At 30.9% G+C, this 16,529-nt stretch overlaps 1 long non-coding RNA gene across 1 annotated transcript in view; it reads left to right on the top strand.

Moving 5' to 3' along the window:
- The window catches only part of LOC147071869 (uncharacterized), a 503,478-nt gene that overhangs the window by 330,552 nt on the left and 156,397 nt on the right, over positions 1 to 16,529 (top strand). Inside the window, exon 5 of the long non-coding RNA XR_015070642.1 lies at positions 2,998 to 3,070. This is a non-coding gene — a long non-coding RNA (uncharacterized LOC147071869). The remainder of the gene's footprint in view (positions 1 to 2,997; positions 3,071 to 16,529) is intronic.

Genomic DNA, 16,529 nt, shown 5'->3' with positions numbered 1-16,529 from the left:
TATACCAGCAAATCAATCAAATGCATAAAGAAACAGTATACAATATAATAAGATCGACAAATACACTTAACTAAAAATGATACGTCCGTATAAAGATGTCAGAATTTTATAAGAACAAAATAAATTAATTTACGCAATCTAATTTATATGTATGTAAACACTATAATTATTATCTATATACACGCTATATAAATATCAAAATATATTTGTTTGACTTCCTTTTCCTGCCAATTCAAATTTTGAATTTTTACGACATTTGCTATTTATTTTGGATACGATTTTAATTTCATGTCTTTGACTTGGCTATCAGAACATGCTATATGCCTAGCTATAGAAGCCGGGTACTTCAGTTAGTTTGATATACAAAATATAGCACGTATAATATAAATTGAACTTGAAGCTTGAGCGTGAAAGTTACTAAGTCAATTTCGATTCATTTGTTATAATATAACACCGTTATCGCCCGCATACATTGAACTCCATAAAATATCAAAGTATGCGCTGACAAGTTGTATATAAATATTTATTTCCAATTAACCATCACTACTTGTAGTAACATCGTAAACAGTATACGTACATTATAGTTAAACGGCAAAATAGGCCGCCTATTTAATTTCAATGCGCCAACATACAAAATATTGATGTAATTTTACTTGTGCAGCCACCAAACGCCTTGCGCAAATGCTTGTATATATATATATTACATACTTGCAATGTGATCATCGTATAATTTTCATTCAAACTTATTCGAGTTTATTAAAAAAATTATATGCAAATTCCATCTATCCATCCATGTCCATTTGAATTTTCTAGTTATAGAAAACGCTGCGTTAAATTTTTACTTATAAAGAAGGAAATAGAATTGGGAAATCAAGGTTAGAGGTCGTGATCGAGTTTTGTCGTTTCGAGAATCTCGTGAGTTCGATAAATAATTGATACCAGGAAAAGTCATTTATTACATTAATCGTTATGATAATTTTGGGTAAGAAAAGTTTTTAAAAAAATTAAAAAAAGGCTTATCATTAAATAATCATGATAATGGGGTGCCTATCGACTTGATAAGAAAATATTTCTCTTTCTCATTCTTTAGTTGTTGTATAGTAGTTTTTTTAAATATTTATTTTTATTTTATTGTTTAGTTTTTTACTCCTAGACTTAGTTATTTGGCTTTTCTATTAAATTTGTCTTAATTTTAATATCAATTATTCTTGTAGGCTTTTACGAACAGTGTAGACGAGAAATGTGATTAAAAGATTTACATAAATTTTGTTTAACTTTTCTATGGTAATAGTGAATAAACAATAAATTTTTGTCAAGTAACACGACACTGCTCTATCTGATTTAAATGTTTTGAATTAATTATACCTAGAATGGTTTAGTTTACTTATTATATTAATTAAAAACTTGAAACGTGTAGGTGTCAAACAGTCACTTTAAGTTGGCACTTTCTAATGAACATCGTTAGAACTAACGCCGGTACTTCGGCACTATATGTGTTCCGGCAGTCTCATTTCTGCCACTTAAAATCAGAAAACCGGAACCTTTTGGAAAAAAAACGTAATCACGGATTTAACTGGTTTTTACGATCGTTTTTATTGTCAATGAAGTCAGGCCGTATCGGATACTTTTAAATACAGTTTGACAGTAATCATAAGTACTTTTTTGGTCTTCTAGTTTATAGTGATAGATACTGCCAACCCCATCTAATGTCAACTATGACGTCATATTTTAGGTTACGAAGCCGAAAGCGGTATTGGTGTAAATAGAGTTTGATAAAAACCTGTTTTACCAAAACTATACTCAACATACACATATTATTGTTTTTCAATTTGTGTTTGAGTCAGAGCTACTAACAGAGTGGCAAACATCCATTTCTCGTAAAAAAAATCTGTTAATACAAACCTCCACTCTGTGGAGGCCCAAATGATCTTTTTAGGATTATATGTAGTTAAGAACTCAAAATATTATTTAATAAACAAGTAGAAAACATTTCTATGCCAAAATTTTAAAGGTTTTTTTTTGATTAAAAGAATAAAAATACATTGGAAAAAATATTAAAATAGATAAAATTTGATCAAAATAGAGTTGAAATAATTCAATATAATTAAAAATCTGCACATATTGTGATAATCTTGCATGGTGACCGAGTGTAGACCTACAGTGTAGTGGATCCAGGATTCGATCTTCGGTCTGGCATAAAAATTCACACGTTGCTTTTCAATATATGTTTAAACCCAGAGTCCGGAGTATGGATCTAATAGGTTTAGTATGTGGCAGCATGCATATCTTGTATAAACGGAAATCTGTAGAGCTTTATATTATGATATTCTCAGGAAAAAAACTTGCTTGATGCCAACAGATACATAAATAATATAGAATGGTGAATCTTAGATAGGTACTACCTACATATATAAAAATATACAATTAATGTTCGATACAATTGAACATTAATTAATTTTATAGAAAATATTAATGCTTATTAAAATAATTAGTGTTATTTATTGGATAACATATATCTAACATAATGTTTTTAATTTTACTTTAAAATCATAGATAATAATTGGCAGACGCAAATCCTTACCTTCGATTTTAGAGAAGAGAATATTTAATAGCTTTTTTATAAAATACTAAAACGTTATATTGAATCGCCCACGATGTGTGAACGATATAAGCGTCATTTTATAATATCGTTGGTCCCAGGTTCGAATCCTGGGTCTGGAAAATACACATATTGTTTTTCAATTTGTATTTGGACCTAATAAGTTGAGCAAGTGGCTAACATCCATTTCTCGTAAAAACTAATCTGTTAATACAACCTCCACCCTGTGGTAGATCATATTATGATCTTCTAATGATTCAACATGGTGAAATAGTATAATATTGTATATTAAATAGGGTGTATGGAGTTTCCGAGCTGAATCAGAGTCAGGCATTATTTGTGTGTAGTTAGGTACTATTTTCTTCAATACAAACTAAATCAAAACGTTTTTTCCCCAGATGCAACTCATCTACCGGTGGTTGGCTGGTGTACGCGGAAGCGAGCGACAATAATAGATTTTCAATTTGCAAGGTTAGTAAAGTTTTAAAAGTCTACTGGGAAGTTTTTAATGTTCACAGGCACTAGGCAGCCTGTTATTTTCAGACAGTTTTGGATTAAACAATTTCCCGCTTCGTCAACTAATGACGTAAGCTTAATCGAATTTTGCTACGTTACAATATTGTCTGGGGACATTTTTATAAGAGATTGTTTCTGTTACCTTGTTTCGCACAGCATTATAGCATTTATATTATTATCTTATTAAAGATGTCACTCGAAGGTACGACATGCAATTAACCAAGAGATTTTATTATTTATTTCTTTTCTTTTCTGCCTTTTCAATTTTCTACCTAAACAATACTCATTATTAGCATAATTTCCTCTTTATTTTTCGTATTACTGTCTCTCTATCGAATTTTCTGTTTTACAATGATGTATTTCCCTTTGGACACCCAATGAACATTTTTGTTAAACTCAAGAGTTGATTTGCATGTGTTTTTATCTCAGTTTAACCATTTTAAATAATAAAGTATCTTCATTAAAATAACCAGGGCATTGGAGCGGACCCTTTTTTGAGTTGCTCCGCTCCGGGTAAAAAGTTTTAAAAGTACTATATGTATAGAAATGTTAAAAAATAAAAAAATAAATAGTTTTAAAATAATTCATTATTGATTCTATTAAATAAACCGACAGCAAATCGTCTCTCATTATTTGCCTCTTCTATAAAAAAAGTGAGATTATTTATCACTCGGCAGTGTTGCCATATTTCAAATAATTCCACTGTTACAAAATGTCAAAATACATAATATACTATTTTCATTGGATTGTAGGATGAAAATTTAATAATAAAAAAAACATCCGGAGCAGTGGAGCACTACAAATTTTCGGTGCTCCGGATAAAATCCCATTGCTCCAGTGCTCCGCACTCCTGCTCCGAGCTCCGCCCCAACGCTCTGAAAATAACACAGTCTGTAATTTCAGCGGACTCTCCACACTCATCTAGAGGGAACTCATAAATAATGGGAACTGATATACCTAACGGGTGTGGAATAACAAACAATCGATCTCGAGTGTTGAAGTGGGATAAACTTAAACACTCGTCAAAAATACGCTTGTGTTTTATTCTGACAAATACTTTCGGTGTATGCATTGACCCTCATTCAATATTGGTGTATTTGAAGATTGCAACACACACTATTGTACGTCTATACTGTGTGGCTCATTTTCATAGGACTTGCACACATTCAAATTCATTTTTTTTTGTGCTCATCCATCATTTACAGAACCATCGATACATTGCTAAATCTCCTTCTTAAATAAATATGACAAGTGTTACCAGTGATTTCGCCCAGGATAACATCCAGTATAACATAGTTATAATATATTATATATTATTATATTCACTATTAATCTGTATAGTTTTACTATCAGTTAATAATAAATGCATTCACGTGTGCTAGTGCGTAAAGCAGCCGTTATTCAATAATCCGGTGTTACGAGTCACGGGTTCAAACACGTGGCTCGTCTTAACATTCATGTTTTTTTTTACAATTGTATTTGATTCCGATAAGTTGAGCAGATGACTAATAACTATTTTTTGCAAAAATAGTTGATACAACCTCCACTTTGTGTAGGTTCATATGCTACGATTAGGATTATTTTTACTTTACTTAGTAATCTACCTTGTAATAAAGGAAGTGCCAAATGATATCAACCGATGTTACTTTTGCAATAGCCTACAGTGGGATTATCAGAGCCGGTCAGGTGTGATTACCTGAGCTTTTCAGCAATATAACTAGCTATACGGCCTAGTGACATAAGTGTATCTAATAATATAAGAAAAACAATAAAAAATTCGGTACTGTTCGGTTATCAGGAATACAGCGGAAAACACATTTTGAAAATACCCGATATACTGGATTATTTGTTAGTTTAGGTTAGGTTAGGTTGGGTTAGGTTAGGTTTGGTTAGGTTAACCTAAAAAATAATCCAGTTTATCGGGTATTTTCAAAATATGTTTTCCGCTGTATTCCTGATAACCGAACAGTACCAAAAATTCCCTAGTTTTGAGAAAATCCCGTAAATATATTGTGGCCTCACCGAGAATCGAACTCACTAAACTACAAGGGCTGTCCACTTTACACGCTGCCGGAGTTCCTATTATAGACTAATTTCTATGGACACCTGCCCTATAATATGTATGTGGCTTTCCTTATCGCGTATTTTCAATGTAAAGATGGTGTCTGTCCATTGTTCAAAACTTCGTATCGGAAAAGCGGATCGTCCATCCGCCGTGACTTACAAAATGAATGTAGATTTTTCTTCTATCCAATAATATAGTTCAATATTACTTTTGATACGATGAATAGTTTAATCCATTAGCTTGCGTATACTATCATTACTTCAATAGTGGCATCCAACGTTCTTGTCATCTTAACATTGCCAGGTTGACGTATTAACGTCTTGGTGAAACCATTCCTTAAGAATATCCTGATATTCCTGATATGAATATTTTCTTGAGTATGTTCTAGCCATTTCTATATAAGATTAAGTTGTATTGATCTGTGATGTTTTCATTTTCTGTGACATCTCTTCTATAAATATTATCAATTAATTATCAAATCAACTTCCATCTTTAAGGCCGCTGATTGGAACAACCTGTATCTGTTCTTGTAAAAGCTTATCCTATGCGATATTATATTTGTATTTGTCATATATTTTAATTAAGGTAAAAATACTATTAGGTCGAATTTCAATTTCAATATATTGGTCAAAGGAGGAAAAATAATGATCATCACTAATTAAATACATATTAAAAAATAAAATCGTTTATTATTAAAAATACAAAATATACGGAAGCAGACTACAGTAAGTAGTAAACGTCATAGCGTTTGCCAAGACATTAAAGTGGACAGGAAGCGATCGCTGGACGAATGTCACCATTCAATGACTTGATTGACGATCCGAATATCTACGAAAAGTCATTACTTGACTCAGGTTTAGCATAAATATGTGCCACAAGATGGCACATGCCCAAGAAGATTGTCGTAAATATGGTGAAGAATTTATTCAGTTAATGAAGATAATTAAAATAGTTTTCAAGTAGTACATTTTTATTCCCGAGAGTATAGAAGGTAGATCCCGTGTTTTTCTGTAAATTGAAAAACCATTTTTCAGTTTTGATAATGCTGGAAAAATCAAAATAGTTATCAACTAATAAACAAAATATGTCCAAATAAAATTAAAACTTTAGTATCTACGGTTATTGTTTAGTTATCAGTAGCAAAGACTACCTATTGGACGATGATAAATGATTATAAAACATGTAAAGAAGAACAATCTACCATCTTCTTCTTCTTCTATCGTGTTTATGCAAGAGATACGCCTAATATCTTCTCAACCACACCTTGTTTATCGTTTACCGCAATATTGGCTTTAAACATATGAATACACAAGTATTGTATCACTAATTAGAGTAAAATTATTTTCTTTTGTTATTTTCGACATAACTTGTTAATTACTTTTAAAAATGGTATGCGTCCGTCAGTTTTTTTTTTCAAATATCAAATGATAAAATAAAATATAGATAACCGCTCTGACTCCATTACCATTATACCAGTCAATTCTTGACAGCACATGGTGGCTTTGCTGGCAGACTCTATGAGGTTGGTCTTGTTATCCATTTAACATGTCAATATGACAGAGAAGTTCAGGATAAAAACTACATCTTCTGAGAATGTCCTAAAATGTGAACAGAAATTGAAGAGCTACTCAAGTCGGTTCTACCAGTTGTAGGAGTTATTGGACCACCCGACCTGGTTTCCACAAAGATCAATTTATAAAATTTACGGCTTCGTACCGACAGTCAGCAAGAAGATCCCTTTACTTAGATTGATAGGCAGTTTTTATAAGCTTTTGCTATTTACTACAATTTTTAATTTTACTTTTATATGCTTCTTCTTCCCATGGGCACTCTTATCTTAAAGTCATATTAATTTAGTTAAAACACACGTTAGTACATGGCGACTTTAGTTTTGGGTAACTGCTACTTAACTGAGACATTTTCAGTCATAAAAAATACTGGAAAATACTTCACATCCAAACGAAGGGTCTCGCTATACATCTGATTAAGATAAGGTATGGTTTGGTATGACCATTAACTGCAATGACAATATTGTTTCTGAATATGAATATATAAGTAGCTAACTAATTATTTTAAATAAATTATTTGTATTACGAATGGTACTTATAATCTATTTGCATTATTTCTGAAAATTATATTACACTAGTCTTATAAAATTCTCGTATTTACATTGTTTTAGCCAATTTCCAGAATAATCCTTTCAAATAATCCCAAATCATGCATATGTAACAATCAACAATTAACACAGGCATACAGGGTGACCGCGCCTGTATATACCGTGCGCTATAAAGCCACAAGTGATATTGTGACATAACCGTTACAGTATATGTGAGTGACTTGGGAATCAAGAGTGCAGGAGTTCAACTCAAGGGTGGTGCTCGGAGTTCACACCCTACCCATCCAAACAACCCACCAAATATTAAAGTCCACTTAAATTATCGTCAATTTTTTTGACAATGTTAGGTAGGTACATTTTATCTTTGTTTTTGTCACAAAATTACTTTCAATAACTCAAGCCTTTAATTCGATTTCCTTTTGAAATTTCAGTCACTTACTAATAATCTTCTTGTTATTTTTTAATCAGCCTGATAGAAATTCAAAACATTGTTTTCGATTCATTCCGAGGCAGAAATTTTTCATCTATCGCTTTTGGGCCACTTTCGCCGTAACCGCTGAGTCAATTTAGGTTTTCGTGTTATTTGAAATTCAAAGCGCCTCCTTCTGTTGTTATTTAATTTTCCATTAAGCAAACAGTATTATTTCTTTTCCAATATTTGTATAAAAACACAACCAACAGCTCTCACTGGTAAACATATAAAACTAATCGTATACCCAACGCAAAAGCGATATTTTTAATAACAGGATAATTTTAATTAAATTTCATCACTTTTTTTAATCCATCGCTATTTCCGCTGTAATCCCATTATCAAGATCATAAAAAATTAACTATTATTTAGTCTTTCTTATAATATAATATATTACTTACAAAAAGAGATGAGATTCTTTTTTATTCACTCAAGTAATTAATTCAAACGTTATATGTTTAAAATTTTCAAAACCGCTTCAACATAATTAACTTTAAAATAGTTATGTATTTGCCACATTATTAAATCTTGTGTATATCGAGTCTTTTATAAAAAATAATTAAGTAAGTAAGTGTAAGTAAAAGTGCGTGAAAACCAAAATTTTGATTTCTTATAACTAATTAAAATATGTTAGTAATGTCATTATTTTTTCATGAAAATTAAAATGTATTTATTTATTAGTGAAATTTAAAATACATACCATAGTTGGAATTATTATTTACAAGGAGCATTTTAATAGATTAGGATCACTTATGTGGTTAACAAAAGGTTTGTGATGAAATCTTACTTGGCCAAAGATTTTGTTTACGATTTTCTTAATAAATGTATTTCTGATACTTTTCAAATGTATGTTTCAATTTATTTATTTTAAACATATTTTGGACATTACAAATTATAGGTTTAAAATGTTCACAACATGACATTTAGAAACAAAAAAATATAAAACAGTATTAGATAAAAAAGAGAAAAATCAGTATAGATATAGATAGTAAGTCATTAAACAGTATAAATGTGTAAATACAAAAAATATAAATTAGATAAGTACAAGGAAGTACACCGGATGAGTTAAGCAGACCCTATTTTAAGAATCTATAAAACAACGTCCACCAATACTCATCCTCACGTAGATGGAATATATCAACACCCGAAGCAATTTCGTTGCACATAGCCATCGCCCTCCCAATTGGCATTGCCAGTGGCAGTGGTTCTGCACCTTAGGAGAATAAACAACTGATGGTCTCTATGTCTAAGATAGTCATCAGAGACACACAGGTCAACACTGCCGAGAATGGCAGAGTTCTCATTTATACCTCGTATAAGTCGAAAAAAATACGTAGCTAAATAAAAATTTCTTCTAAAATGCAGACTGCATGTAAGCACTGTATGTAAGCATGCCTAAGAGAAAGTCAGTTGGATAAAGCCACAGAGAGTATCCATACAACCTCAAGTAAAGGAGTCTCAAGAATTTCTTCTGAACCCTCTCCACCATAAGGCCATACTTCAACTGATGCGGTGCCCAAACAATAGACCCACTCTCAAGTCTGCTTCGAATTAAAGAATTAAATATTTTTTTTAATACCGTAAGACCCGGGAAGTGCGCATGACGAAGCTCAACATTTTAAGCGCCTTGTTACAAATGGTAACTATATGGCTAATAAATATCAGTTTACTCTCAAACGTAATGCCAAGATCCCTTACAGATGATGTTCGTGACAGAACTCTGCCATGAATCGAGTATTGGAAAAACAACACCTTTGAGGCTCTGGTAAACGACAAAAGATTTCATTTATCAATATTGAATTCTAGTTTGTTATGCCTGCCCCAATCTGATATATTATTATCTATATCAAGTTGGAGCTGACGACAATCGTCCAAGGTGACAACTTCCAAAAAGAGTTTCAAGTTATCAGCGAACAACAAATATGTATGTTCACCTTTAAAAACAAATAGTGTTTTTTATTATTGGTTGCCAAATATTATTAAATTTCTACAAACATATTGAAGAAAAACTTGTAACCCAACAAAAGTTTTATGTATCTCAACATAGTAAGAGGCACCGCACGTAGCATAGATACGTGTTCCGGATACCGCCGGAGAGTGTGACACTCCGCACTTTTGTAATATAAGCACCTTGGATTCCGTCGCTGTGGTTGATCCTGCCTCACCCTACAGTAGCGTTACAAAAGCGATCTACGCGCTACAGATGGAATTGTGACAAATTAATGTTAGTTAGTTGTTAATTTTTACACGTATATTATATTTTAGTCATAATCGAATAAATATTGACCAAATTGATTAACGTTTTATCTTCTTTTTGATTTTTTTAACATTTCACGTAATTAGTCCCATATTACATTTTTTGAAGTTATACTTCTTTAGGCGCGTTTATAAAATCAGATCAGAGTGTATTTTTGGCGTGTGACATGTAACACATAATTTATTTTTTCACACGAAAAAAATCGCACTCGATTGGTATAATATTATAGTTTAGAATTATTCCGTTACTTAGGCAGCGAATTTATTATTATTTGTACGAAGAATTGTTCCGTTGCCTGGGAAACGAATTTATTATTGTTGGCCAAAATAAAATAAAAACAACCAGAAATAATTAAATAATTTATTTAGTGACATAAGTTAAAGTGTCTAGAAATAAACCAGCGGCACTCCAATAAGCAGCCCTCCTTTGTTCTAGTTTTTATTGATATCGGGTTATTAAAACGTCAATTCTATCTTAAATCATTCTTTATTATTTGACAGATCTGAAACATGACGTCTCGCGCAATGATGTGATCATAGCCGACCATAGTGACCATAGAATAAGGAGTATGGATTATTTTGCTTGGTGAAAAATATTCTTTCGCGTTGTGAATTGTACCTACTCCTTTTTATATGTGATTAGCTGTCAAAACTAAGCTTAATATTTTTAAGTGTGATAGGTACGTTACTTTTGTTTGGTATTACATATTTAGTTTATGTGAAAACTATTTTCTATCTTTGTAATTTTGACTAACGCGGTGTGCGATTATTTTATTTTGTTACGACAAAGAAGTATAACTTCTAACGCGCGTACATAAGTACACACACCGATTTTTTTTGTAATATTCAAATTTACCATAGATATGAGAAGTTGTATATTGTAAATCTAATTGGTAATTATTTAGGATTATACAATAATTGATAACTGTTTTGAATAGTTTCAACTCTTTCAAATTAAAATAACTGTAATATCGTAATATTGGTATAGTTTACTCTTAAATGTTGTGTTCAGTTGATTCAAATTAAAATTATTACTTAGAGGCTATAACTTTTCTCAATACATTTTAATTAACAATTTTGATTTACAACGAGTGATAAGCTAGTTTATAGTGTCGTGTATTCTGAGTAAAATATTTGTGGTTCGTTTATCCATGTTATAACTTAGTTACGTACGAATAAATTTATGGGTTTCATAAAGCGTTTATTACAAAATTTATACCATAACAAGTTTAGTGCTCAATAACTCAATAATACGAATATAAAATATGATGATGGCTCTAACGATGTACATACTCAATTATTCATTAAAAATTACTTAAACATGTATTTGATAAACTGAAATTAATAATTTAAATAATAATTATCAGTTATTTTATGTCAATACCTAATACGATATATTGTTTTAATAATAAACTTTGTGATACTTTCAAAGGAAAATATTAATATTTAGTATGCTACTATAAATACAAAGTTCATGTAGTCCTCTGAATATTATTCCATTATAGTTGATATTATAATGAATAACAAACAATTAATAAAAAAGTTTATTTGCAAAACACGTGATTTGGGAGTAAATCGCAATTATTAAACACATTGAAAATTATGATAACTATCTAGATTAGACTAAAAATTGTAATTCAACATGGGGAGGTATTGTTTATACTGTATCAATATTTGTATGTTGAGCTTTATGGTGGGACTAGAATGTTTTATCAAAGCAAAAGAAGGTCCCCGAGTACTGACATGTTGTACTGACAAGTGCAACGGCACGGCGTAATAAGGCAGTTAAGTTTATTATAATATTATATTATATAAGATAAGGCAGCTTTTTTTCTTTCTTAACTTCCTTCTTTAAGCACTACGGTGCATGGTTACAGCATCAGTCCCATGCGGCTCCGTCTCGGGATGGAATGAGCATTTAAAATCACTTCCTTCAGACACTTTTATAGCGTCATGGAAGGCAGCCGTGCATATCCACGGCTGTACATACGTGACTTGTAGTGGTGGGAACCTAATACTTATTTTGAAATAATATCATTACCAATTAAAATGTTTACATGTTTAAAGACGAGATAAAATTGCAGCAAACTCGTACTAGGGCCATATCTTCCACAATGAGAAGTATGATTTACTTAGGCTCATAACAGCAAAGCCATACGTTTTAAGAGTTTTTTCTTTGCTACGCAACCTCCGTAAATGGCGATCTAATATAAATGTCCGGTATAGGGAAATGTACTGCAATTTGGTCACAAACTTTCGAGGCGGTACTCTAATAAGAAGTTTGCTTTCATAGAATATTGTGGGCATATTATATTAACTCATATTTTAACGTGCATTTTGACAATGGAAAACTAGACAATAATATTTCTGATACATCACTCAATTTTCATTCAAGGCTTGTAAAATAAATCAATATCTGAATGGATCGGCGAATTTCGAGACAAGTAAAAAAATGTCAGCCCGCTATATTTTACAAAGGAAACACTCTCTTTATCTGCGTTCGTAAATTGCTTTATATTTATCTTGAATGAACTTTGCTGAGTTACGCAAATAGCCTTGTCATTTTTTCTTTCTTTTTGAAGCTATATAAAAGGTCAAAAACATTGATGATTCCGGTACGTGACTGAATTCCGTGATAATTTTTATAAACATCAATCCAGTTAAACCAATACCATTTAAAGTGGAAGCCGTATTTTTGAATATACCCTAAAAAGAACTCAGGTAATCGTGCTATTTTTTCTTGAACCTGTAAGGATACGTTTTTATCGGTGTGGTTTTACCCTCCAGGTTAAAACTGTTATTCACAATATATTAACGTACAGTTTATATAATATACACTGCACTGCGTTGTGTATAAATAATTATAATACAAAACTAATTTTAATTTATTCAATATATAATCCACTACAAGATTTCTGTAACATAATGGGCTACTATATTTTTAGCATTTACAGAATAGAATTCTTTTTTACAAAATGATATTTAATTTAAATTATATAAAATTCTACAGATAAGTTTATTAGTCAATAGTAAAGTTATTTCGGTCGTTACACTATTATTAATGCGAAAATAAGTATTGTATATTTACAATACCTGTGGGTCTATTATAAAATTATACTTATCGACCGCTAAAGTGATAAAGTGATAGATATTATGAAACTTAGGGTAGGTTTGTGTCAAAGTATTAGAAGCAAAAGAGGTTCTGTTAAAATATAGCACCTATTGCAACAATTAGAACCAACTTATTGTAATTGTTACAATAATTTCCAATACTTTGATATCAACCTACCCTAAGTTTGATAATATCTATCACTTTATCACTTTCTTCTTCTTCTTCTTCTTTCACCCTGTCACGTATGTCACACTTTAGTATTTGTATTACTTTACTTTACTTTAGCGGTCGATAAATATAGAATAGACCCACTGGTATTCATTTTATGAATATTACTAACCATTATTTAAAAAATCCAAATACACTTATTTCAAAGGATTTTTTTACATAAACTCTGAGCAATATCGAATGTTACCATTAGTAATAAAACCATTCTAATTATCGGTAATAATGAAGTGGAGAACTTTATCTCGTGATATAAATAATATAATGACGGAGCTTCCAGTCGCCCATTTTCTTCGCAAATGCGTCCTAGACATTAAAGTAAAGCTAAATTGAAGACATATCTAATTTACGCATAGCATAAACTTTAACATCAATGATAATTAAATATCTCCTCTTTGTTTGAATGTGGAGAATTCCAAACTACTGTACATGCCGTTGAGCCTGAACTGACTGAGCCGAACTCCTGTACACCTTTCCTTGGAGACTGTATACCAAGCTGGTGAATACACACCAGCATTGACTGAGGTTCTGCTGATGCCTCACAAGAATTATTATGTTCATGTCAGAATGATGATGTATTGGTTTTTATTTATAATATCATTATGTGTATGAGTGAATGAATGAATCAACAAGAATAACAAATTATGACCGGTTAGTATTATATTTTCTATACTGCAATTTTTTCAGGTTACCAGTGTATTTAAACATCTTTACAAAATAATTAAACATCATTAATTAGTGATAAAGGAAATCTCCGCAACATAATTTATTACGACTATTAAAGTACGCTTTATAAAGAAGCAAGCCATCAGAAAACTTTTTACTAAAGACGATCGACAGAGAACCATTTGATTTGAATTCGTTCGTGTAATTGAATAAGGCTGTCCTTGAAAATTTTAAAACTTCCGCTCGAATTTTAAAATATATTTTATTAACTTTCACGGTAAGTAAACTCGAGTTTCGTACTACCTGTTCTGATTTACAACGAAGGATGATTATTATTTATTTTTTATCTCTATTTCCGCCAATTTTATAAGATATTATTGGAAACTGTAACGGAATATTTGTTTTCGATTTTTGGTACAAATTATAACAATTGCGGGAAAAATCTTACAGTTTCCTAAGGGAGTATGCTAAAATGAAAAGATTACTTGTATTGTTAACAATAATTATAGCTATCAAAATTTAATTGTTGTTTAATTAAGTATTAAATTAAAGGTGTCGTTTTCTATTGAAGTTTGGTAGTAAACTTCTCAATTCTAGACCAGCTGTATTAGATCCGCAACGCAATATTATAAATTGGCTACATATAAAGTGAAATTAAAAATATTTGATTAGTGTAATGCATTTTTACTTAGTTATATTGCAATTAATAGTGCAATTAGAATATTTAAAAATACGGCAGACACTGCATAATAATATTAATATTATCATTATCACCATCTATTCTAACAACTTGGATAATTTTATCGTAAACGTCACATTAAACTGATTTTTACTTCAGAAAAAATTAATCATTTTGTTGATCTGGCAGCCCTGGTGTATAGCTTTTGAAAAATAAATATTGAATAATTTGCATTTTAGGCATATTGGTAGGCCACTTTTGAATGTTTTATTCATGCGGCCAAAGCACTCTAGTCCAGTTTTAGTCTGCGATAAATGTCATCAAAAATACATGAATAAGGTTAACTCATTAATTTCTTTAGAAATAATATACTTCCAAAACTTACATTTATTTAAGTAAATTTATGTGATCAACTTGTAGATATACTGAGCCCAATATTGTGAAAATATGTCAATACTTTTGTTTAATAGGTGGACATAATATGCTTTACAGAATATGTGCTGAAAATGCTGCGATTTTCAAATATTTTTAGCAATTCACGCTAGGATAGCCATAATGTAAAATTCATGTATTTATAACGTCAAATATGACTCGTTCAAAGTAGATGTACTATATTATTAAATGTTGTTGTACTAAATGAATTCCATCACATTACCGACGACGTGAAAACATTCATAAACCATTAATTCGTCAAAAGATTCAAAGATTTATTCACATCCAGTAGAACACAGGGCGTGTAATGTTGATACATATTTCACGTATAAATCACCATTTTTATCCGTCGTGTGAGCTTTCTCATCCGTGGTAGTAAAAGCGTCAAAAATAAGCCCCTATATTAGTTGAGCGTCGGCGTCGTCGCTTCACCGAGAGCTTTCGGGCGTCGAAGACGGTGCGACGACGAACGCCCACGCGATGGAGGCTTCCACAGATTCCTTTACGTTATTTCATTACTTCCAGTAGCGTAACCGTTTACGCTACAAGACTTAGATAATAAACAGTTTATAAGATGACAGAGAGAATTTCTTTTTGCTTCATATATATGAATGTTTTGTAGACACAGAGTATTTTTTAACAATATTAATAATTGTGCTATTAATTTATTATTGAGTATTTAAGAATTTACCTGAACTTGAATTTTTTTGAATGTTGGGAAGAAGTATTTAAAGAAATACTAATATACATATAAAAACCAGTAAAATTAAGAATTATTATTAACCACTTCACTAATATTGCGCTTAAGGGTAAACGTGCTGAAGTGTCAAACTGAAGCTTTTTTTCTATTCTCAAAGCATGATCCTGGACATACCTTAAGTGTTGTAGATAATCTATTTATATAATTTTAAAGCCTTATTATCCTTTATATTTATTTTAAACATTTGATGACTATATAAAATATTTTTATTACATAAAATAGTATTCTTTTAAACCTCTCGCTCTAATGTTTTAGAATATAGTCATATTTCAGTACATAACTGTGCAGTGGTGTTAAGATTTTTTACATTTATTAATTTTTAAACGCATTTATAAAACCATCAGTATAATTTATATCGACATTATTAATTAATTCTTGTCAAATTTGGGATCACAGAGATTATCAATATAATTTTTTATCATAAATATTTCACTATCAAACCAGAAAACTAACTACATAACCTCACCTCGTTCACATTACGAGAGAAGAAAGTTTATAATTTTCAAACTTGTCATCCACGAAAAATCAATGGTCAATATAACGGAAGAACCTTTTTGGTTGGTACTAGTACAGCTTCACCAAAATTTCCCAGGTAGTAGATGATAAAATAAAGATCGTCTTGATGGTGGCACAC

The sequence above is a fragment of the Rhyacophila brunnea genome, unplaced genomic scaffold (assembly GCF_057557595.1).
Source record: "Rhyacophila brunnea isolate RB1 unplaced genomic scaffold, BYU_Rbru_1.0 scaffold_2, whole genome shotgun sequence".
In the NCBI taxonomy this organism is placed as follows: Eukaryota; Metazoa; Arthropoda; class Insecta; order Trichoptera; family Rhyacophilidae; genus Rhyacophila; species Rhyacophila brunnea.
This window is presented reverse-complemented; position numbering and strand designations above follow the sequence as displayed.